General features: G+C 38.3%; 1 protein-coding gene across 1 annotated transcript in view; it reads left to right on the forward strand.

Moving 5' to 3' along the window:
- aven.L (apoptosis, caspase activation inhibitor L homeolog) overlaps positions 1-24,593 on the forward strand; it is a 199,242-nt gene that overhangs the window by 85,198 nt on the left and 89,451 nt on the right.

The raw sequence follows: 24,593 nt of genomic DNA on the forward strand, positions 1-24,593 counted from the left end.
CATGCGCTCAAATTTATAATACAGATGAGTACTGCACAAAGGAAAACAAATACTGCATTGGTCTCGCTAACAACCACTTTTATGCATGCAACACGTGGTCACAAAACCATTTATTAGGCTTGCAGATTTTGGTATTATAACTTTTTATCAGGGTCACATCATATTATTCTCTGATAATGATGGTACACTAGTAAAACATTGCCGGTTCAACATCTCATTCCCATACCAAGTGTATCAATATAAAATGGGTTCTACCTATGTCTCTATAACAGCCTCTGTTCTTCTGGGAACATTGTTATTAATGAGGTTTTCTTTGTCTTCAAATTTGAGATGCAGGCCAGGTAAGGTCCTCCATTCTCATCTCAACATCATTCTATATGGACCTCACTTTATGGGAGCATTATTGTGCTGTAACAGGAAAGTGCCTGCCACAAAGTAGGAAGCACACAATTGTCATGCATTTTATTGTATGTTGTAGCCTCAAGGTTTTCTTTCAGTGGAAGCAGGGGCCCTAGCCCAAACCTTAGAAAAGAGCCAAAGACCATTAGGCTTCCACCACCAAACTTTACCATTGTCATTATTCATTTAGGCATGTAATATTCTCCTGACATCTGCTAAACCTAGACTTTTAGGGCAGGAAAATTACGCTCTTGAATAGATGTTTTCTGTGCAGACCTGTGGTCATAGACATAGGGGGAATTTTTTTTAGGGGGGGGGTACAGATTGCTGTACACAAACTGGCTTAAAACTAATGGTAGATGTAGAAGATTCTCCACTGGTTCAAAAAAGAACCTCCTTGATTCATGTTTTACACTGGCTATGTGTGAAGCGCATGGCTTTTAGTCAATTGAATGCTGCCATATTATATTTAAGGTTCTGCATCTGTGCTCCTACTACAACACCAACATGGACAATGCCAGGCATACAGGCAACCTGAATCATAGGCCAATAACCATATAAATTATAAATGTAAAATATGGAATGCTATACTCTTTGATTTTCTGTTACAGGTGGGGGATCCCTTATCCAGAAAGCTCAGAATTATGGCAAGGCTATCTGCCATAGACTCCATTTTAGCCAAATAATTCAAATTTTTAAAAACTGTTTCCTTTTTCTCTGTTATAAAAAAACAGTAGCTTGTACTTGATCCCAGCTAAGATGTAATTAATCCTTATTGGAGACAAAATAAGTCTTTTGAGTTTATTTTAATGTTTAAATTATATTTTATTAGACTTCAGGTATGAAGATCCAAATAACAGAAAGACCTTTTATTGATAAAAACCCAGGTCCTGAGCATTCTGGATAACAGGTCCGATATCTGTATTTCCCTTTTATTTTTACGTCTTTCCTGCTGTCCTCTGGTAATCTATTGTCTCCCCCCCCTTTTTTTATCCAGCTTGTCCCAGAACTATTTAAGACACTGGTGGCCCAAGGGCAAATAACCCACTGGTGTGCATCCCCTCAGATTTGATTAATTTTTCACCCTACTAAATGCATGTTTGTAACATATTTGAATTGCTAATGCCTGAGAGCCTTATATATAGTATAGATGTCTGCTAAAAAAAAAGTCGGGGAAAATAGTCTGACCAAATGAAATATTCAGAACCAGTAGTATTTTTTTTATTGTAGTATTTACTATTGTTTCTGCATCCATTGTATTTCTCTCCTAAACCATCATTTCATATGTCTGTGAAAAGTAAGGGCATTTGATCAATTCATACCTTATCTGCCTAGTGCATTTCTACGACCAAGGTGTCTATTTACTAATGTTCGTAATAATTGTTTGCAACTCATTGTCGATATATGCCATAAATTAACTTGCAACAAAACTTTGCCACTTCCGAAATGCGTCTTGCGATAACTGGGGTTATTTATGCAAACATAGAAGTTCATTTCTGACGTATTTCTTTAAGGTTTACGCGTTTTTTTCGTTTAGGCAAACTATATAGTCTGTTAAAAATCTTATGGATTTTACACCTTAGATGATCACACTAATGAGTCGTTTATATAAAATAAATGCATTGGCAAATCATGCATGTAATATTAAATGCAATTATGACCATTTCTTTAGCTCTCTGTCCCTTTTTTTGATGAACAGGTACAGGTAGGGGTTCCATTATCCATAAACCTGTTATCCTGAAAGCTCCGAATTAGGGAAAGCCCGTCTCCCATAGACTCCATTTTTAACAGATCCCATACCTGTACTGCCTACCTAGGGGAGGACTGGGGCATTTTGGGCAAAAATGTTGGTGCCACAACTCATCTAGTTATGCTGACATGTTTCTATGGATTTTCATAGAAAGATACATTGTTGTAGATCAACAACAATAGACTCAGGCTTCCTTATCCTTACAGCCTATTTTCAGTGGATTTTTCAGAGGTATTTCAAATAAGACTATCGCATTAATATTCTACAAGGCAGCCATGCACCATTACCTTCAAGATTGTTTTTTGTTTTAGAAATTGCAATTATATTGATATAAAGCTTATTTCACAGAACGTTACCTGGTGACCCTAGAGAATTCTTGGGTGGAAGCTTGTCTGTTCAGGGTGACAGGGCACAGATGTTCAGCTGATGGACACTGTCCTTAATAAAGGGCTGTAACTGTATGTGAAGCCTCAAACAATTAGCCACCCTCTTTTAGGAAAGATGCATGCATTTATTTTATGTATGAATGCATTAGTACTACTAGGATACACAACACTGTACAATTTTGCAGAAAAGTACACATAGGGAGGAAAAACATTATAATAAATAACATTATAATAAAAAAAGGATAAATATAAACAGATAAATTCCCTTGTTGTAAGAGACATAGTAGGAATGAAGATTGAAGATTACTGTGAGTAAGTTCTCACATTGACCATTACTATTTGGTGTTCCAGTAATAACTCAGAATCCACCTCTCTTCTCTGGTACAGGTATGGGATCACATCTCTTATTTGGAAACCTGTTATTCAGAAAACCCAATTTGCAGGAAGGTCACCTTCCTTATTAAGCAAATAATTCTTTTAAAACTGATTTACTCTGTAATAATAATAATAATTACTTGTACTTGATGGTAACTAAGCTGCATGAATCCATATTGTAGGCAAAACAATCCTGTTTGATTCATTAAGGGGCAGATTTATTAAAGGTGTTGATGTGTATTAAACCCAAAAAGTTTTTGAGTGTATTTTTCAGTCAAAACTAGAATTTCTGAGTAAAAAAAAAAACTTGAATTTTTACAGATTTATTATACCCCGAAGCTGAAAATAGCTCGAATCCGAAAATACTCCAGCTAAAACCTGTAGAAGTCAATGGTACAGGTCCTTTTAACCATTTGAAGATGTTTGTAGCCTTCATGATGTTCAGATTTTTTTCCAGTGGGTTTTGCTTGAAAACTCAATTCGAGGGATTTTAAAAAATGTTTTCATTGAAAACTCAACTAATTCGAGATTTCAGGTTGTTTATCCCAAATTCACTGTTTTTCCATTTGTTTTTTCTTAACCGGAAAACATTCAAGTTGTGAGTTTAAAAAAATCTCACAACCCTCTAAAACTCGACTTTTGATAAATATCTCCCATGTTTAAATTATTTTTTAGCAGACTAAGGGTAGGGCACACGGGGAGATTAGTCGCGAGTTCTGGCGACAAGTTGTTAGTTTTGTTTTTCCACGCAGCTACATGCAAATCGCCAGCTATTATGCACACAGCGAGATTTTAGATCGTCTGTAGCTCCAAAACGCACCCTTTTTGGAGCGATTTGTCAGAAATAGCATGTACATACAGAAGTACTGAAATCTCCTACAAGCGCGCACACACACACAGATTAGTAGCCGCAATAGTATGTACATGCTTGCGCTGGCGTAATGAGGTGGAGACAACACACAGAGGGAATGAACGCTGAGACGTCTTCCAGCTCTTGCGTAGGAGGAGAACGTAGTGAGAAGGATATGAATCGCTTGGAATCAAAAGTCGCGCAAAATCTTTCCTACAGAAAGATGATCACCTTGTCGCGGCAACTTCCTTTTAAAAAATCGTGGGCAACTAATCTCCCGGTGTGCCCCTACCCTTAAAGTATTACAATCCAAATTATGGAAAGATCACTTATCTGGAAAACTCCAGGTCCCAAGTGTTCTGGATAACAGATCTTATGTCTTTATAAAGAAATGGAATTCCAGATTCTGGGATCACCAATGAAATTGAGACTGCTCAACGATCTTGCTGCCTGTATAGTATGGCAACATTTCCAGGCCTTTGAAGAAAACCCCTTTCCTTATAGACACACAAATTTATGTGTAAGCTCACAGCATAACATAATTCACAATAGCTTAATAGTAAGTATTTTAAACCCATACATTAATTCGTTTTTACTCAATTTGACCCTACCACCAAGCCTTAATTTCTTAAAAATTGTGCATATGACTATTGTGTTAAAGATATCTGTTAGAAACCATTACAGCAAAATAAAAATACAGAGTCAAGGCTGTATAGTCATCGTTAAAAGAGGCTAAGATTGTGTTTATTTTGGGGAATATGTTGCAACTTTAACTCATATTTTTGGCTTTTCTCAGACAAGGCCAGATCCCATAGACCTAGGCAGATTTATTACGATTCGAATGGTGAATTCGGATTTTCGAGTTGGATTTTTTGTCAAAATTCACAAATTGGGAATAATCCAAAGTCAAATTCAAATTTGAGATTTATCATACCTCGACCCTGGGAACAACTCAAATTCAATAATACACCACCTAAAACCTGCCAAGTTTATGTAGAAGAAGTTAATGGCAGAGGTCCAGTGACCCATTTAAAGATGTTAATAGCCTTCCTAACATTCAAGTTTTTTTTGGAGAAAACACTCGATTCGAGTTAAATCAAATTCGATTAAAATTTTCAGGTCGGTAATATTCTTTCGAGTTTTTTCATAAATAAGATACTATTTGAGTTTTGAGATCACTCGAGGTCATTTGAGTTAATTCGAGGTACAAAAAACCTCTATAACTCAACCTTTGATAAATATGCCCCTAAAACTTCATTTCTGGCTACAATTTTGTCACAGCGTATCCCCAATAAAAAGTGTTTCCACCTGATCCTAAAGAGATGAAATACAATGTAGGAGTTGTTTGGATTGGAGCAAAAATACTGGTAAATTGCAAGTGCCCATATTGTCAGCCTAACGGCAAACTATACATGATGGGATGCAACTGCCATACCAATACATTATGACCACAGTATTATAGTTTGATTGGAATTACAGAGAAACCAGAGAAAAGCATGAACCTTACAGGGAAGTTTACCTTTATTTTAGTAAAACATACATTGGCCTATTCGTTGCAACAGTGCAATAGATTTTCATTTTTTTTTTTCTACGTCTTTTCAGCTTGCACATTAAAAAACACTGTTAAAATACTGATTACAGGGGTCACTGGCAACCAAAATAATGATTTTGTGTACAGCTTCATTTATACTATCACTTATCAATGCTAGCTTTCTGTTGAGACCCTTTTCAATTTACCTATTGACCCAAACCGCTTACTGGTTGCTAGGTAAACTGACATCCAAGAAACCAAACAGCAGTATCAAACCAAAAAAAAGCTACAGATGAAAAAAGTTAAATTGTTAAAAAAAAGACCAATCACAGAAAATCTTAGAACACATTCACAGCTACGTCACTCATAGGGGGTTATTTAGCAAAGGTCGAATTTTAGCACTATGTGAGCTTTTTTAAACCTCGAATGAACTCACAACTCAAATGGTTTCTAATTTAAGAAAAAACTTGAATGCAGAAAAGTCAAATTGGTGAGTTTGAGTTGCGAATCCCGCGAATTTGAATTCATAGAGTATTCGGGGGGAAAAAACTCAAATTGCTCCAATTGATAGAACGAAACTCACCAAAAAAAACTTGAATATCATGAAGGATATTAACATCTTCAAATTGTTCAAGGGACCTCTGCCACTGACTCCTACATGACTTTGACCTTTGAGTTTTTCTTTTAACCTGAAAATTCGATTTTTGACTCAAAAATAACCTTGAGAACTAGAATGTTTTGTGGAAAACACAAATTGAACCTAAATAAATCAGCCCCTTGAAGTTCATTGTAACGTGAAAAACATTTGATTACTCCAGGAAAAACAATGTGTAATGTGATTTAATTAGATTAGTGTTAGTGTAATACATATTTATATTGCTAAATAATCTTTAAACAGTTCATTTAATAGTACATGCATATTCAAATAGTGATGTACTACTATGCTAGCCAGTTTTCTCGAAAATTTCAGTATTTTTTGCTTTTATATATTTTTATTTAACATTCGCTTGTATAAACAATTCCTTAGGCTGTAGGGTTGGGATACAAGGCATAAGGCACACTCAATGTTTTGACTGAGGTTTCTTGCAGCAGAGATTAAACTGTCTGCTGCACATCATTTCACATTGACTTGAACAGGAGGCAGAGTGCATCAACAGGCATGGGAGATTATTACTTGAAAATTTCCCTTGCAGGATGATGATGGTACTTCCCATTCAATGAATAGTAATTAGCCTGTGGCAGGTAGCTATAAGAAGTGCCAATCAATACTTCAATACTGACCTAAGAGAACAAATGGATTTGTTTGGGTGACATATATAGAAAATTCTCTTCTCTTTAGTGGATCTGTATTTGCTACTCATGACCAGCACCTCCAGACCAGAAGGTTAGGTAGTCATCTTGCCAGTGAACTGACCATCTACCTGCTTAAAGTGCCATAACATCGGGGCACAACAACGGGAAGACTGGCTAAAAAAAAAACCAGCACCCGACTAATAGCAGAAGTTTCCTAGCATACGAAAAAGACATATTGTATAAGTATGAATGACTATTATTAATATTAGGGATGCACCGAATCCACTATTTTGGATTCGGCCAAACCCCCAGAATCCTTTGAGAATGATTCGGACTAATACAGAACCGAATCCTAATTTGCATATTAATTAGGGGTGGGAAGGGGAAAACATTTTTACTTCCTTGTTTTGTGACAAAAAGTCACGTGATTTCCCTCCCACCACTAATTTGCATATGCAAATTAGGATTCGGATTTGGTTCGGCCAGGCAGAAGGGTTCGGCCGAATCCGAATCCTGCTGAAAAAGGCTGAATCCTGGCTGAATCCCGAACCGAATCCTGGATTCGGTGCATCCCTAATTAATACAAGCTGTTTTTAACCAGTTCTAAAACAAAACATTAAAAATCAGGGATGGGCGAATTTGACCCGTTTCGTTTCGCCAAAAATTCGCCGCCGGCGAAATGTCGCAGGCGGCCATTAAAGTCTATGGGCGTCAAAAAAAATTTGTTGTGCGTCTTTTTTTTTTTTTGACGCACGTCTCCATACAAGTCTATGGGCGTAATTTTTTCAGCGAAACGAGGCGAAAAAATTTGCCTATCCCTATTAAAAATACTATAGAAAAAATGTTTTGCAACAAAAAGAAATAACGGTTTAATGGAACGGAAAGTATTTTTATTACCGTATATACTTGGGTATAAGCCGAGTTTTTCAGCCCCCAAAATATGCTGAAAAACTCTACCTCGGCTTATACTCGGGTTAAGCGCAAAAACGGTCGCCGTCGTCTAAGAATAGTCAACGGCGTCCAAGAATAGTCTCCAAGAATAGTCGCTGGCATCCAAGAATAGTCTCCAAGAATAGTCGCCGGCATCCAAGAATGGTCGTCGGCGTCCAAAAACGAGACGCCGGCACCTCCAATGGGAGCAGAAACCCTTAATTTTTTGATTGAAACTTACCAGAAGCTGCTGCATTTCTCACCCTAGGCTTATACGCGAGTCAATAAGCTTTCCCAGTTTTTGGAGGTAAAATTAGGTACCTCGGCTTATACTCGGTGCAGCTTATACTCGAGTATATATAGTACATGGATTACAAAACTCTCCATTAGTACCTTCATCCCAAATGGATACCTGTAAATGTTCCACAACATACAATTCATCACTACAGTTTGCTAGGAATCGGAACCAGTGTAAAACACGGAGTATTCAAGTGCATGAATAAAGGAAAGAAAGCTCTTCTTCGTTATGCAAGTGGTAATAATTACCCTTTTGTCCCAGGAGATCGCCTGGAGATATAATTAACATACTTTTGCCTAGGGGTTTCGCTATTCACAGGGTATTCATTCTGCTGTACAGTCAGAAGTTAAGGATTTATAAACTCTGGTTGACATCTTCTTAATTCTGCCTCTCTGACCTTCTAAAGTCCTGCCTTGTTTGCCTAAGGGTACGCTCTAACAATAATAGCTGCTACCATATTTGTGTTTGTTCTACTTAATCTAATTTTCTGTAATCCAGTAGTTTTTTTATTTTGATTGGTAGGTTTAAAAGCATGGGGCATTGGAACACCAAAGCTGCCTTTTTGATGGAGGGTTTGCTGAACAAACAGGTATAGGACTTGTTATCCAGACTGCTCAGGACCTGAGAATTTTCGGATAAGAGATCTTTCCTTAATTTGGATCACCATGCCTTAAATTTACTAGAAAATTATTTAAACACTAAATACACCCAATAGGATTATGTTGCCTCCTATAAGGATGAATTCTAGTTTAGTTGGGATCATAAACAAGCTACTGTTTTATTATTACAGAGTAAAAGTCTATGCGATCGCCTTCCTGGAAAACAAGTTTCCGGATAACAGATCCCATACCTGTACCAATGTTTTTATATCTTATAGTTGTTTATAGTATTGGCATCAGGGATGTCCAGATTGGGACCATTGCAATGCTTGGATTCAAACTGAAATTCCTAGTGCCCTATTGGCAGATATATTGCTTTTTTTATTGAAGCCAGAACCCTGAGATGCTGAGATCTTAATGGCACTTCTTTAGCACACATCAAAAAACCTTTTATCCAGAAAGTTCCAAATTATGGAAAAGCTGTCTCCCATATTCTCCATTTTATCCAAATAAACTAAATATTAAAAAAATTGTTTTCTTTTTCTCTGTATTAATAAAACTGTATCTTGTACTTGATCCCAACTAAGATATAATTAATCCTTATTAGAGGCAAAACCAGCCTATTGGGTTTATTTCATGTTTACATGATTTTCTAGCAGACTTAGGGCAGAGACACACGTGGAGATTCGGGGAGATTAGTCGCCCATCGACAAATCTCCTTTTCTTCGGGGCGACTAATCTCCCCAAACTGCCTTCCCGCTGGCTAGAATTTGTCTTACCTACTACAGAGTTATATATACAGGTGTGGGATCCATTATCAGGAAACCTGTTATCCAGAAAGCTCTGAATTACGGAAAGGCCATCTCCCATAGTTTCCATATTAGAAATGAATAGTTACCTTCTTATAAAATAACCTGCCATGATGCCATTGAAAGAGAGTGAGAACTGACTACTCATTGTTGGATGGTTTCACCTGTGATAAAGTTGCCTCTGTTTTCAACATATTTACATACCATTGCACATGGTTTTCAGGTGTAGATAAAACAAAGTACACAGCCATCAAACTCAACGTTAATTTTGTTCTTGTTGTTTTAGCTTTTAAGTTGAGTGTTTATTTTAGTTTTGTTTAGTGAATGATGTTAACAGGGATATTTACTTTCTTGGAACAGGAAAGATGAAATCTACACCAGGGTGTTATTGTAGATGTTCTGTATTTATTTTTACTGAATATTTTATTACTGCACCATCTAGGACTTCACTGTGCACATATAATTTATGCGATAAAATACAAAATCAAGGTCCTGGGAAAATTATTTATACTTGAACAGAGAACTGACAGAAGGGTAGAATCCAGAGGGATTGGATTAATGGAGCATTCTCTGGTTTCATTTATGTTGCAAGTGGAATATCTCAGGGTTCTGTTCCTTGTCCACTTCTTCATTTATTCATTATTGACCTTGATATTTAGATTGATTTTAGTGTCTTAAAAATGCAGATGGTAGAACAATATGGAAGGAACTGATCTTAAAGCAAGATCTTATGAACAAAATCAGAGATTGGCCATCTAAATAACAAAAGATGCTTACGTTGCTTAACGGAGGGTAATGAAGAGGGTAATGAAGAAGTTTGACAAAACATTTTCAGGACTATGCACTTACTTAAAGGGGTTGTTCACCTTCCAAACACTTTTTTTCAATTCAGATGTTTTCAGATTGTTCAACAAGTATAGACTGTTTTTGATTTGCTTTCCTTTTTTTAATTACATTTTTTTAATTACGTTGATCTGCGCTGGGTTTCGTGCAATAATCCAACGTTTTTGTGGATTTCGGGCAAACATCAGATTGGTACAAGTATACGATTAGTTTAGAGTTTAGAGTTTTCTTCCCCGCAAAGAAAATTCTCGGGAAACTGTATTGATTAAAGAGAAAAAACCTGTGTAGATTTGGTCAGAGTAGTTTTCAGAAAAAATAATGAGATAAATTCAGACTTTGATAAATGGGCATCTTAGGGGCTGATTCATTAAGGGTTGAATATCGAGGGTTAATTAACCCTCGATATTCGACTAGGAATTGAAATCCTTCAACTTCGAATATCGAAGGCGAAGGATTTAGCGCAAATAGTGCGATCGTACGATCGAAGGATTATTCCTTCGATCGAACGATTAAATCCTTTGAAACGAACGATTCGAAGGATTTGAATCCAACGATCAAAGGAATATCCTTTGATCAAAAAAACTTAGGAAAGCCTATGGGGACCTTCCCCATAGGCTAACATTGACTTCGGTAGCTTTTAGCTGGCGAACTAGGGGGTCGAAGTTTTTTTTAAAGAGACAGTACTTCGACTATCGAATGGTCGAATAGTCGAACGATTTTTAGTTCGAATCCTTCGATTCGAAGTCGTAGTCGAAGGTCGAACTATCCCATTCGATGGTCGAAAGTAGCCCAAAAAATACTTTTTTTTACTTCGAATCCTTCACTCGAATTTAGTGAATCGGCCCCTTAGTGTTGGTTAAGGTAAAGTGATTTTTACCTTGCCAATGCATAAATATTTTTTTATGATGTTCCTAAAGGGCTGCCCATGAACTTGGTAAGTCAACAGTACCTGTATTATATAGCTGCTGTAGAAGCCTAATAGGACAGTTAAAGGGGTTGTTCACATTTAAAGGGATACTGTCAAAACGCATCAGTTGATTCTGCACTGAAATCCATTTCTCAAAAGAGCAAACAGTTTTTTTTATATTTAATTTTGAAATCTGACATGGGCCTAGACATATTATCAGTTTCCCAGCTGCCCCAAGTCATCTGACTTGCTCTGATAAACTTCAGTCACTCTTTACTGCTGTTGGAGTGATATCCCCTCTCTTTCCTCCCCAGCAGTCTAACAACAGAACAATTGGAAGGTAACAAGATAGCATCTTCCTAACACAAGGTAACAGCTGCCTGGTAGATCTAAGAACCGCACTCAATAATAAAATCCAGGTCCCACATTCAGTTACATTGAGTAGGAGAAACAACAGCCTGTCAGAAAGCAGTTCCATCCTTAAGTGCTGGCTCTTTCTGAAAGCACATGACCAGGCAAAATGACCTGAGATGGCTGCCTGAACACCAATATTACAACTTAAAAAATACACTTGCTGGTTTAGGAATGAATTTTTATATTGTAGAGTGAATTACTTGCAGTGTAAACAGTGTAATTTAGAAATAAAAAATACATCATAAAAATCACGACAGAATCCCTTTAAATTAACTTTTAGTATGACATAGAGAGTGATATTCTGAGACAAGTTGCATTGGTTTTCATTTTTTATAATTTGTGGTTTTTGAGTTATTGAGCTTTGTATTCAGCAACTCTGCAGTCTGCAGTTTCAGCAAGCTGGTTGCTATGGTCCAAATTAGATTTCAATAAGAGACTGGAATATGAATAGGAGAGGCCTGAATAGAAAAATGAGTAATAAAAAGTAGCAATAACAATACATTTGTAGCCTTACAGAGCATTTGTTTTTTTTAGATAGGGTTAGTGACCCCCATTTGAAAGCTGAAAAGAATCAGAAGAAGGCGAATAATTCAAAAACTATAAAAAAGAAAAAATGAAGGTCAATTGAAAAGTTGCTTATAATTGATCGTTCTATAACATACTAAAAAATAACTTAAAGGTGAACCACCCCTTTAACCCTTTAACCGCCAAGCACGTACGGCGTACGTGCTGGCGGTTCAGGGCTCAGGCTGCCAAGAACGTACCTCGTACGTTCTTTTGCAGCTGAGCCCTTCTCTCTGCATCGGCGGCTTTTGCCGCCTCTGCAGAGAGTCAGGAGGGTAGACAGCCCCCTGGGCAACGTGGCTGGGGGGCTGTCAAGTCGGATCTGCGACGCGATTGTCGCAGATCCGACTTCAAAGTAGCAGAAGCGCAATGTAAGCGCTGCTGCTGCTGGCTTACCTCCTCCTCGTCGCACCACGCGCCCAGTCACTTCCTGCTGCGCAGTAACTCTGCAGACACGCTGCCAGGAGTCGTCCTTCGGTTCCAGCGATCCTCCTGCTACAAAAACGGTAAGTGCACTTTTTTTTACACACTTACCTGCACTTACACATACCTACAGTACATTTATACACTTACATGAACATTTTAGTAAAAATTTGTGTTTTTTTATTTTTTATTTTTTATTTTAGCACACTTAGTCGATTTTGTACACTTATTTACACTTAATTACATGTATTTGCACACTCAGACAACTTTTATTAGTGCACAAATATGTATACACAAAAACTCACAAACAGGGTTTTTTTTTACTTATTCATTGTACTGTTTGTTTTGCCTAAAAGCATGTTATTTTGACAGCGTGACTATTGGATAATCGATTTCGGCCACTAATTACGCTGCCGGATCAATTATTTTGTTATTTCATTGATTTACGCTATTTTTGTGGTTTTATTGCAATTTTATCCATGCATTATTGTTCCTTATGTATCTTTAGTATAGTTTTGCTGTTTGGTGCTTTGGTATAGAAAGATTTATTTTACTTAGTTTGATTCGCCAGAATATATGCTTTCCAAAATATATGGGTTTCTGGGGGTCTTTTTACAGTTTTGGGGTCTTATGGCACATAACGCACAGTTGGGGCTCTCTTTTCTGCAGCTTAGTTGGCTAGCGTGAAAATTCATAGGCATGTTTTTCATTTGGGGTCTGTACACGCCACATACTTTGGTAAATCTATGCATATTGGGCATCAAACTATTTAGTAGACCTCTGACGTCCATATTTAGGGTGATTTTTCTTTATACGTAAAACAGTGTGTGTGATAAATGCGGCAAACTGCAACAATTTTAGGCGATTTTCAGAAATGTAAAAACCTCTGCGTTTAGAAAAGCTTTGCAGTTTGGTGTAGAAAGACGTCTTTATCTTTTTTGGATTCGTCAGAATGTGTACTTTCCAAAAATATATGGTTTTGGGGGGGTCTTTGCTGTTAGGAGGGTCTTGAGGCATATAATATGAAGTCAAGGGTCTATGTTCACAGAAGGCGAATCGGCAGCAGAGAAAAATCATATGCACTATTTTCATTTTGGGTCCGCACATGCCAGCTGCCTTGGTATATCAATGCATATTGGGCATCAAACGGTTCAATTGACCCTTGGCATCAGTATTTATGGTGTTTTAGAATTGTATGTAAGAAATTGGGTGAGATAAATGCGGCCAATTGCAATATTTTTAGGCAATTTTCAAAAAATGTAAAAACTGTTGCTTTTATCGCCAAATTTAGGAAAGGCTTGCCGGCTTGGTACTTTGGAGTACAAGGACATGCATACCCAATTTGGATTCGTGGGAATGTGTACTTTCCGAAAATATATGGTTTTCTGGGGTGAATGCACTTTTTTTTACCTTTGCTCCCCCCAAAACTATGTATATGTGTTGATTTTGCAGTACCTGAAATGACAGACCATATGGGGGTCTTCCTTTTGGGGCCCCTATATGCCACGTGCTTGGGTACATCTATACATATTGGGCATCAAACTGTTCAGAGGACCCTAGGCTTTCATATTTGGGGTGATTTGTCTTGATACCTAAAAGTATGTGGGTAATACGATGCTGCAGGGTAGATATTTTGAGGTGATTTTTGGAAATGTCACCTAAATCACCAAATTTAGGAATGATTTGTGGCTTGGTACTTTGGCGTAGAAAGACATGCATACCCAATTTGGATTCGTTGGAATGTGTACTTTCCGAAAATATATGGTTTTCTGGGGTGAACTTACTGTTTTCTACTTTTGCCCCCCCCAAAACGATGTAAATGTGTTGATTTTGCAGTACCTGAAATGACAACTATATGGGGGTCTTCCTTTTGGGGCCCCTGTATGCCACGTGCTTGGGTACACCTATACATATCGGGCATCAAACTGTTCAGAGCACCCTAGGCTTTCATATTTGGGGTGATTTCTCTTGATACCTAAAAGTATGTGGGTAATACGATGCTTCAGGGTAGATATTTTGAGGTGATTTTTGGAAATGTCACCTAAATCACCAAATTTAGGAATGATTTGCGGCTTGGTACTTTGGCGTAGAAAGACATGCATACCCAATTTGAATTCGTGGGAATGTGTACTTTCCAAAAATATATGGTTTTCTGGGGTGAACTTACTTTTTTCTACATTTGCCCCCCTCAAAACAATGTAAATGTGTTGATTTTGCAGTACCTGAAATGACAGACCATATGGGGGTCTTCGTTTTGCGGCCCCTATACGCCACGTGCTTGGGTACACCTATACATATTGGGCATCAAACTGTTCAGAGGACCCCAGGCTTTCATATTTGGGGTGATTTGTCTTGATACCTAAAAGTATGTGGGTAATACGATGCTGCAGGGTCGAAATTTTGAAGTCATTTTTGGAAATGTCCCCAAAATCACCAAATTTAGGAATGGTTTGCGGCTTGGTACTTTGTAGTAGAAAGACATGCATACCCAATTTAGATTCGTGGGAATGTGTACTTTCCGAAAATATATGGTTTTCTGGGGTGAACTTACTTTTTCTACCTTTGCCCCCCCCAAAACGATGTAAATGTGTTGATTTTGCAGTACCTGAAATGACAGAACATACAAGGAGGGGTCTTCATTTTAGGGCCCCTATATGCCACGTGCTTGGGTACACCTATACATATCGGGCATCAAACTGTTCAGAGGACCCTAGGCTTTCATATTTGGGGTGATTTCTCTTGATACCTAAAAGTATGTGGGTAATACGATGCTGCAGAGTAGATATTTTGAGGTCATTTTTGGAAATGTCACCAAAATCACCAGATTTAGGAATGATTTGCGGCTTGGTACTTTGGCGTAGAAAGACATGCATACCCAATTTGGATTCGTTGGAATGTGTACTTTCCGAAAATATATGGTTTTCTGGGGTGAACTTACTGTTTTCTACTTTTGCCCCCCCCCAAAACGATGTAAATGTGTTGATTTTGCAGTACCTGAAATGACAGACTATATGGGGGTCTTCCTTTTGGGGCCCCTGTATGCCACGTGCTGGGGTACACCTATACATATCGGGCATCAAACTGTTCAGAGGACCCTAGGCTTTCATATTTGGGGTGATTTCTCTTGATACCTAAAAGTATGTGGGTAATACGATGCTGCAGGGTAGATATTTTGAGGTGATTTTTGGAAATGTCACCTAAATCACCAAATTTAGGAATGATTTGCGGCTTGGTACTTTGGCGTAGAAAGACATGCATACCCAATTTGGATTCGTTGGAATGTGTACTTTCCGAAAATATATGGTTTTCTGGGGTGAACTTACTGTTTTCTACTTTTGCCCCCCCAAAACTATGTAAATGTGTTGATTTTGCAGTACCTGAAATGACAGACTATATGGGGTCTTCCTTTTGGGGCCCCTGTATGCCACGTGCTTGGGTACACTATACATATCGGGCATCAAACTGTTCAGAGGACCCTAGGCTTTCATATTTGGGGTGATTTCTCTTGATACCTAAAAGTATGTGGGTAATACGATGCTGCAGGGTAGATATTTTGAGGTGATTTTTGGAAATGTCACCTAAATCACCAAATTTAGGAATGATTTGCGGCTTGGTACTTTGGCGTAGAAAGACATGCATACCCAATTTGGATTCGTTGGAATGTGTACTTTCCGAAAATATATGGTTTTCTGGGGTGAACTTACTGTTTTCTACTTTTGCCCCCCCCCAAAACGATGTAAATGTGTTGATTTTGCAGTATCTGAAATGACAGACTATATGGGGGTCTTCCTTTTGGGGCCCCTGTATGCCACGTGCTTGGGTACACCTATACATATCGGGCATCAAACTGTTCAGAGGACCCTAGGCTTTCATATTTGGGGTGATTTCTCTTGATACCTAAAAGTATGTGGGAAATACGATGCTGCAGGGTAGACATTTTTAAGTGATTTTTGGAAATGTCACCAAAATCACCAAATTTAGGAATGATTTGCGGCTTGGTACTTTGGAGTACAAAGACATGCATACCCAATTTAGATTCGTGGGCAATGTGTACTTTCCTAAAATATATGGTTTTCTGGGGTGAACTTACTGTTTTCTACCTTTGCCGCCCCCCAAAACGATGTAAATGTGTTGATTTTGCAGTATCTGAAATGACAGACCATATGGGGGTCTTCCTTTTCAGGGCCTCTATATGCCACTTGCTTGGGTGCACCTATACATATTGGGCATCAAACTGTTCAGAGGACCCTAGGCTTTCATATTTGGGGTGATTTGTCTTGATACCTAAAAGTATGTGGGTAATACGATGCTGCAGGGTAGAAATTTTAAGTGATTTTTGGAAATGTCGCCAAATCACCAACTTTAGTAATGGTTTGCCGCTTGGTACTTTGGTGTAGAAAGACATGCATACCCAATTTGGATTCAGGGGAATGTATACTTTCCGAAAATATATGGTTTTCTGGGTGAACATACTTTTTTCTACCTTTGCCGCCCCACAAAACGATGTAAATGTGTTGATTTTGCAGTATCTGAAATGACAGAACAAATGGGGGTCTTCCTTTTGGGGCCTCCTATGCCACGTGCTTGGGTACATCTATTCATATTGGGCATCAAACTGTTCAGTGGACCCAGGATTTTATATTTGGGGTGTTTTACATTGATACCTAATGATGTGTGGGAGATATGTTGCTGTAGAGTGGAAGCTTTGAGGTCATTTTTCAAAAAATTCACCAATTTCTATAAAACATTATAACTTTAGGAAACAATTGCAACTTGGTGGTTTGGAGTACAAAGATATTTCTACCCATTTTTGATTCACCAGAATCTGTTCTTTCTAGTAATGGGTAGTTTTCTAGGGTAAACCTACTGTTAGCGGAATGTTTGGCCTTGAAATCAAAAGTATGCCGTTTGGGAAGTGTTGCTTTGGAAATTTGGTTGTGTACTGCTTGTAGATTTTGAGCTATACAAGTGAGAAATCTCCATAAAACTATATATATTTGGTATTGTCGCGTTCAGGAGACATAGACCTTTCTAAATCGGCTGTGTTCTCGTACATAAAATGAATGATGTTTCTGATATATGTGATTGTTCTTCGTGCAACATGATTTTTTTCATTTTATTTGACACTTAGAATCCAATATTTTATTAGAGAAGTAGAATTACACCAAAATTCTTGCATATTGTGAAAGTTCAGGTTGTCCTGAAAAAAACAATACATTGTTTTCCTGGGTTAACTAAAAGACCACCCCAGGAAAGGCCCTTAAAGTGAAAGAGTGCAAAATATCTAAAAACTGCTTGGCAGTAGATGTTCGCATCTAGGACAAAACGGCTGGCAGGGAAAGGGTTAAATTAGATGAATCAGAATGCCGACTGCCATTTTGCTAAGGGCTAATATTTGAACACAAAGTGAAGAAATGCACAGGGGACATTAAAACTTATAACATCTTCAGGCTCACTCAGAAGCCCTATGTCAGAGGTACATTACATATATCTCTGGTTTACAAATGACTTATGAAAGGCCTGATTGATATGGACGATGAGGCATTAGAGCGCATAAACACTGGGCAAATTTGCACCTGGGTAGTGACCCATAGCAACCAATCAGGGCTACACTTGTACATCATCAAAGGGACAAACTTCAGCAAAGGTAATTATCTAATAATTACAATAATGCAGAACTATACTTCTGTAATGTAATTCAGATTTGTCTTCGTTGTTGCTTCATGAATGAGGCATTTGCATTATGTTTATATATTCTTTTGCTTTTTCTGGCAACTCTTAAATTGGGCATTTTTCTCTGCGTAGAAAAGTATTTTGAAGGCATTAAAGCTCTCTTATCATCCATCAAGATATAAACTTTTTATGATAATTGTTTGAAGCCGTCTCTAGAGGCCTGGGCCATGAATTCTGATCACATTAAGCTTATGAAAAGATAGTCAGCTGCAGACTTTCAAGTTCAGCTTTTTAAACTGGGTGCAGGCTTTGACTGCCTTGTTTTAGATGATACTTCAATTCCCTATATTCTGTTTTCCGCTTTACTGTCATAACACGTATTATCGCACAAATGTTATTTGTTTATGACATTGCCCTTTTAATTTTTAACAAAAAGTGCTGTATTTGCTGTGTTTGTGCCATAAACAAACCAATTTGCAATAAGTCAAATTTTACATAGGTGCTATGCTAGTCTGTAGCAATAGGCAACAGAGAAGCCTTTAACTATATAGCCAGGTCTGCCATGTAGTGAATTTACAAGTTGACCAGAACTTTGATTTGCAACAACGTTTGAGTAAAGCTACAGTTTTCTTGGTATGTCCCTAGACAGCACAGAAAAACTGAGCATGGATGCTGCTTAGGAGGTAGGTCTAAATTATTTCTCCCTTTTTAGCTTTCCTGAAATGGCCTTTTGTCCATTTCACTCCCTCCACTTTCAAGGTATGTTCTGCTCTGCCTCACATTTATATGCCCAAAGACCATGAAGAGATAACTGCTGGGCATATACTGTGTATATTTTCCTTTGTGCGGCTTTTCCCTCAAAATCATCTGTGCTCCAACTGCTGTGTCCCTGCACTGCTCCTTCTCCCAACTGCCCGCTTTACCCTTGGATAGAGTGTTTCTCATCCCGGGAGATTCTTCTCTACCTGTGCTTATGCTGAGCTGTTTTTGGCTCTTGCTGGCTTTGCTATCCCTGTTCCCATACTGTCTTGCTTTAATATGGATCCAGAAAACGTCAGGAATATCTTCTTCCATCCCTTCCCCCCAGACTGGATTTACCTCTACCTATTATTGCTGAAAGACTTTCAATAGAGAAACTGACTTCTACAGCCTCTTCTCAAAATAAATAGGAACCTTCACATTTCCAAACCCCCTACTATCGACAAGGGCAGACAGGAGCCTATCCTCGATAGCGAAACTGACTGCTACAGCTGATTCTCAAAAAAAACAAGAATTTTCACATTTCCAAACACCCTACTATCGACAAGGGCAGACAGGAGCCTATCCTCAATAGCGAAACTGACTGCTACAGCCTATTCTCAAGAAAAAAACCCAGGAACCTTCATATTCCCAAACCCTCTACTATCGATGAGGGCAGACAGGACCCTGTCCTCAATAGAGAAACTGACTGATACAGCCTATTCTAAAAAAAACAAACCACAGGAACCTTCACACTACCAAACTCCCTACTATCGACAAAGGCAGACAGGTCCCTATCCGAGGAACAGATATACGTAGGGGAGGGAAACTATTCGATCTTGATGATGGCCATACTCATCTTACCTAGAGTCACTAAAAAGGCCCCAGGCTGTTTTCTGATGTGTTCCTCACACTGGACTCACTCCAGTTGGTGACCATGTCATCAGCCGTGTCCATACCAACCAGAAGGGCCCTCTGGCTTAAAACCTCTAGTGCAGACGCAGCCTCAAAGAAGAGTTTGGTTTTACTAGCCATCTCTTTGGATCTGAGCTTGACTCAATTATCTCTAAGATCACTGGAAGGAAAATGTAATATCCCTACTCTGTCCACTGGCCTGCAAGATTCAGACTAAAGGTGGCCATATATCAAATATATATATATATATATATATATATATATATATATATATATATATATATATATATATAATGTTAAAATTGATTGCACCATGCAGCCATGTTTGTGTGTATAGGCTCCTTTAATCTTTCAGAAAATATGAAGGAAGTCACCTATTGACACATAAATGCAGCATCAGGATGAAAATTGGGACAAACACCCCATAAACGCTCTACAGGGCAGGGACCTCCTTCCTACTGTGGCTCTTAACACATAGCACTTAAAGGGGAACTATTGTGAAAATGAAAATTTAATATTCGCTTCAGCATACTGAAATAAGATACTTTCTTAATACAATCAATCAAAAATTCTGTTTCTGAAATAATCAAGTTTATCTATTCCTCTCTCAGCGTCTGTTTCTCCTCATTCTGTCTTCATTCGGGAGTTGTATGTCAGATGAATCATCCAATATATCTTATAGGGGGGCTCCTTGCCTAAAAGATGTATTAGAGCTCACTCTTTTTAAATCACCAGACATCATGTCTCTCTACATGCAGAATTTGTGCAATAGTTATTTTGTTAGATATTATTTGAGTGAATTCTAACACATCTGCTAGGAAAGGAAGCCTCCCTATAAAATATATTGGATCATCTGACACCCAACTGCTGCATGAAGACAGAATGAGGAGAAACAGATGCTTAGAGAGGAATAGTGAATATAAACTTGATTTTCAGATTATTTCAGAAACAACGCAGAATTCTTAATTAATTGTATTTAGAAAATGTCTTACATCAGTATGAGGAAGCTTACAGTATATTAAATTTTTATTTTTGCAAAAGTTCCCCTTTAAGCTGGTTATATGAGCTCTGTGTACTGTGTAAATTTATTGTCTGACTTGTCTTCCCTTTGTGTACCTTTATATATTTTACTTTTATACATTGTAGAGCACTGCGGCTCCTTAACAGTGCTTTTCAAAGCACTACTTTCATACATACATACATACATACATACATACATACATACATACATACATAAACTAGTTCCTGACCCTTAATATAAAATCTCTTGGCTTATGTTCATAAGGACAGACAAACTAACAGAATATCATTAGAACCAGTTAGATGTCCATAGACTGAAGATCCCTGTTCTAGTTCTCTCTATACTCTATTTCGTGAAGTGGTTACTTTATTTGTGCACAATTGCTGTCTTTCTGAAGCCAATGTAAATAATTATAGAGCCCAGCATTTTCCACATGCACAATAAGATAATCTAGCTGCTTGTTTTCCACTTTCTGGGTGATTTACCATGCTATTTGAATTAAATTATCCTTTTACTCCACAGGAAAAGCAGCTCTTATCCGTGAAGAAAAAGCTTAAGAGGGGAAAATATTTAGTCACTTAACATGAGTAAATATGAAAAATGAGAACTACCAAATAGAACTATGAAGAAGTGTGTAATGCTTACCAGGACCAAAGGTGTTTAGGGTGGCTACGTGGCTGATATTTTACCAGCCTAACCAGTAAAACACAAGCCAAGGCTGGGTCAATATTACACATTTACCAACAATGTATTTGCCATTATATTTGAAATTACTTCACCTTCCACCCCAGCCCCGAATATCTGCTTCTAGCAAGGCCTTGCTTCCTCTATCCCCATCCTACTCACCAAAATTGTCTTGATCTGGGCCTTTTACATCTCCACTCCACCCCTTTCACACCACCTCCCTTCCTCTTTTACATCACCATGCCTTTTATGTTATCACTCCTCCCTCTTGCTGTCCCCTCCCCTATTGCAACCTAGAGTTAGACAAGCATAACTACAGCATTTATGGTCACCTTTAGTCCACCTAACCTGGCACAGGCTAGTCAACGTAGTAGTAAGAAACCTTTCAACCCTGAAATGTTTATACATAACACCTCTGAGGTGAATTTTCTTTTGGGCCTGATCTACTAGAGCAGTGGTCCCCAACCAGTAGCTCATGAGCAACATATTGCTCACCAACCCCTTGGATGTTGCTCCCTGTGGCCTCAAAGCAGGTGTTTATTTTTTTTTAATTCCTGGTTTGGAGGCAAGTTTTAGTTGCATAAAAACCAAGTGCACTGCCAAATAGAACCTCCTATAGGCTGCCAGTCCACATAGGGGCAACCAAATGGCCAATCAAAGCCCTTATTTAGCAGCCCAAGAAATTTTCATGCTTGTGTTGCCCCCCCAACCCTTTTTACATCTGAATGTGGCTCACAGGTAAAAAGAGGTTGGGGACCCCTGTACTAGAGTATATTAGAGTATTTGGTAACCATGCTGGACTGGCTCAAGGGGGGTATGTGGAAATATCCCAGTGGGCTCCAGTTGTCTTGGGTCTTTCCTACCCAAACTTAACTTAGTAGCTGTGATCTCTTACACACCCATGTTGTCCTGTCCTAGTGACTACAGACACAAGTGTTTGCAGCACACTAGTTAAATGACAACTAAAGAATTAGGCTAGAAATGTTGTAGATTATGTTTTGTGCTTCTGTACCAGCCCAAGGCAACCACAGCCCTTTAGCAGGGAAGATATGTGTCTCCAAAGATGCCCCAGTAGCTCCCCATCTTCTTTTCTGCTGATTCACTGCACATGCTCTGTGCTGCTGTCACTTACTGAGCTTAGGGACCCACTCACAATATACAGTACACATAGAATAGAAATGTCACAATTTAAGGCTGATTAGTAATAAATACAGATAATTACTACATGGCAGCACAGAAACCAGTGAAATTAGCATGAGAATTTAATAATCAACCCTGTAGCATTATCTTATATTTCAGACCAATCTCATTTTCTGCTGGATAATTAGTGACAACCCCTAAGATCAGAGCCCACTGAGCATGTGAGTGTCGCAGACACTTTCCAAGATGGTGACCCCCTGTGACAAGTGTGAAGTCCTGGATCATTGCTGCTATTGACAAGCTGAAACTTTAGGCTGGTGCAATAAGTTCAGTAAATAAAGGTATTTTTAGTTTAGAGTTTAGTTCTCCTTTAAGGGATTGTTGAGTGAGACAAACGGGATACTCTGGTAATTTCACAAAAATGCTTCCTCTGTAACTGCATGCTAATTTTGTAGCTATTAACACAAATAGCGCTTGAACATTGTATTTGTGAATGCAGAAAATCCCAGGTCTCAAGCATTCCTTATAATAGATATACCTGTAGTTGGTATTAAAGTAATGCATAGAAATTACATCAGGTTAGTCACGCAGCCATTATGTACTGGTAAGATAAGGATGAGCTCTTTTTTCAACTGAAAACCCAGTTTACCATGCACACAAAACTAAGAACAGGAACACAATCATTTATTTGATTCTGCGCTAGATGTATTATAATTAAACAAAAGAGTCCTTTTTAATTAAAGGATCCCGTAGTTAAAGGGCACAATATGAACAGGTTTCTTTGCAATATTCTCAGTTATATTAAAATGGCATCACTCCAAGAGTAAGCTACCTGTGGATTCATTGGCCTATTGTTACGAGGAGTGGTTTTTTTTATGGCATGGTATAAAGCAGTTTGCTGATTTAAACCTTGGTCTTTTTTTCTCTATTAATATATCATCCCACTTTTCAGAAGCCAGGGAGATTTTCATTTCCGGTGTCAATAGTTAATGGTTTACTTTTTATGATAGCAGAGGTAAACTCAAAAAATTACATTAAAATAGAAGTTAGCAGGATGCTGGGTGCTGCTGGCTTACCCATCATTGGGGCAAATTCGCCAGCGACGGCTTCGCTCACTGCACAACACTTCGACAGGCGTAGATTCGACAGGACAACGCTAATTCACTAAAATCCGAAGTTGCGTCCAGGACGCCGAACGTTTGCGAAGTTGTGCTAGCGTTACTGCGCCAAGCGAAGCGAAGTTGCGCTAAAGTTCAATGGATGTATATGTTGCAGCCAATACATTACACTACACAAGCCTGGGAAACCTTAATAAAATAAAATAGAGTTGTTATATTGCCCTACACATAAGCCCAGTGTATAGTTTATGTTCCATAAACTAGGAAATGTAGGGGGGAAGCCAGTTACCCCAAAAAAATGTATGCTCTTTTTCAGCCTTCCACCCTGAAAAAAGGAAAAGTCGCCAGAGTTGTTTGGGATTCTTTTTTGGAACGCCTATCTACACTATTGCACTTCGCCTGGTCTGAGGTGGCGAAGGCAAGTCTGATGCAAAAGGTAACGTCCAGTAAAATCTGCACCTTCGTGAATTTGCGTAGTTACGTCCATTCGCCAGACGCAAATTCGGCAGGTGTTCGGGAGCGAATAACGGCTACAGTCTATCTCCTTCGCTAGCGAAGTTACACCCGCATTAGTCACTTCGCCCTTTAGTAAATTTGCCCCAATGTGTTTGAATATACAGGCATTTCTTTTCGTAGTGCGTCTTCCAAAACAGGGCAAAACAAACTCAAAATTTCAAGTAAAGCGTACACATGAATACACACACACAGCAAATTCCAATTAACTCACAAAATAAATATGCTTGGTTGGGGGAATTTAGTTTGTTTTCCTGATATTTGACATTTGCTCCATCTGCTTATAGTGAAAGAAGATAAGACGGTGATCAATAACATTTACAGGGAGAAAGAAGATAATTTATGTTGAGGGTGAAATAAGGTGAAGATGAGACAATGTAATGAATGCAGTTTAAAGAATGACTGAAAGAGGAAAATCAA

This window comes from Xenopus laevis, chromosome 8L, assembly GCF_017654675.1.
Source record: "Xenopus laevis strain J_2021 chromosome 8L, Xenopus_laevis_v10.1, whole genome shotgun sequence".
Lineage (NCBI taxonomy): Eukaryota > Metazoa > Chordata > Amphibia > Anura > Pipidae > Xenopus > Xenopus laevis.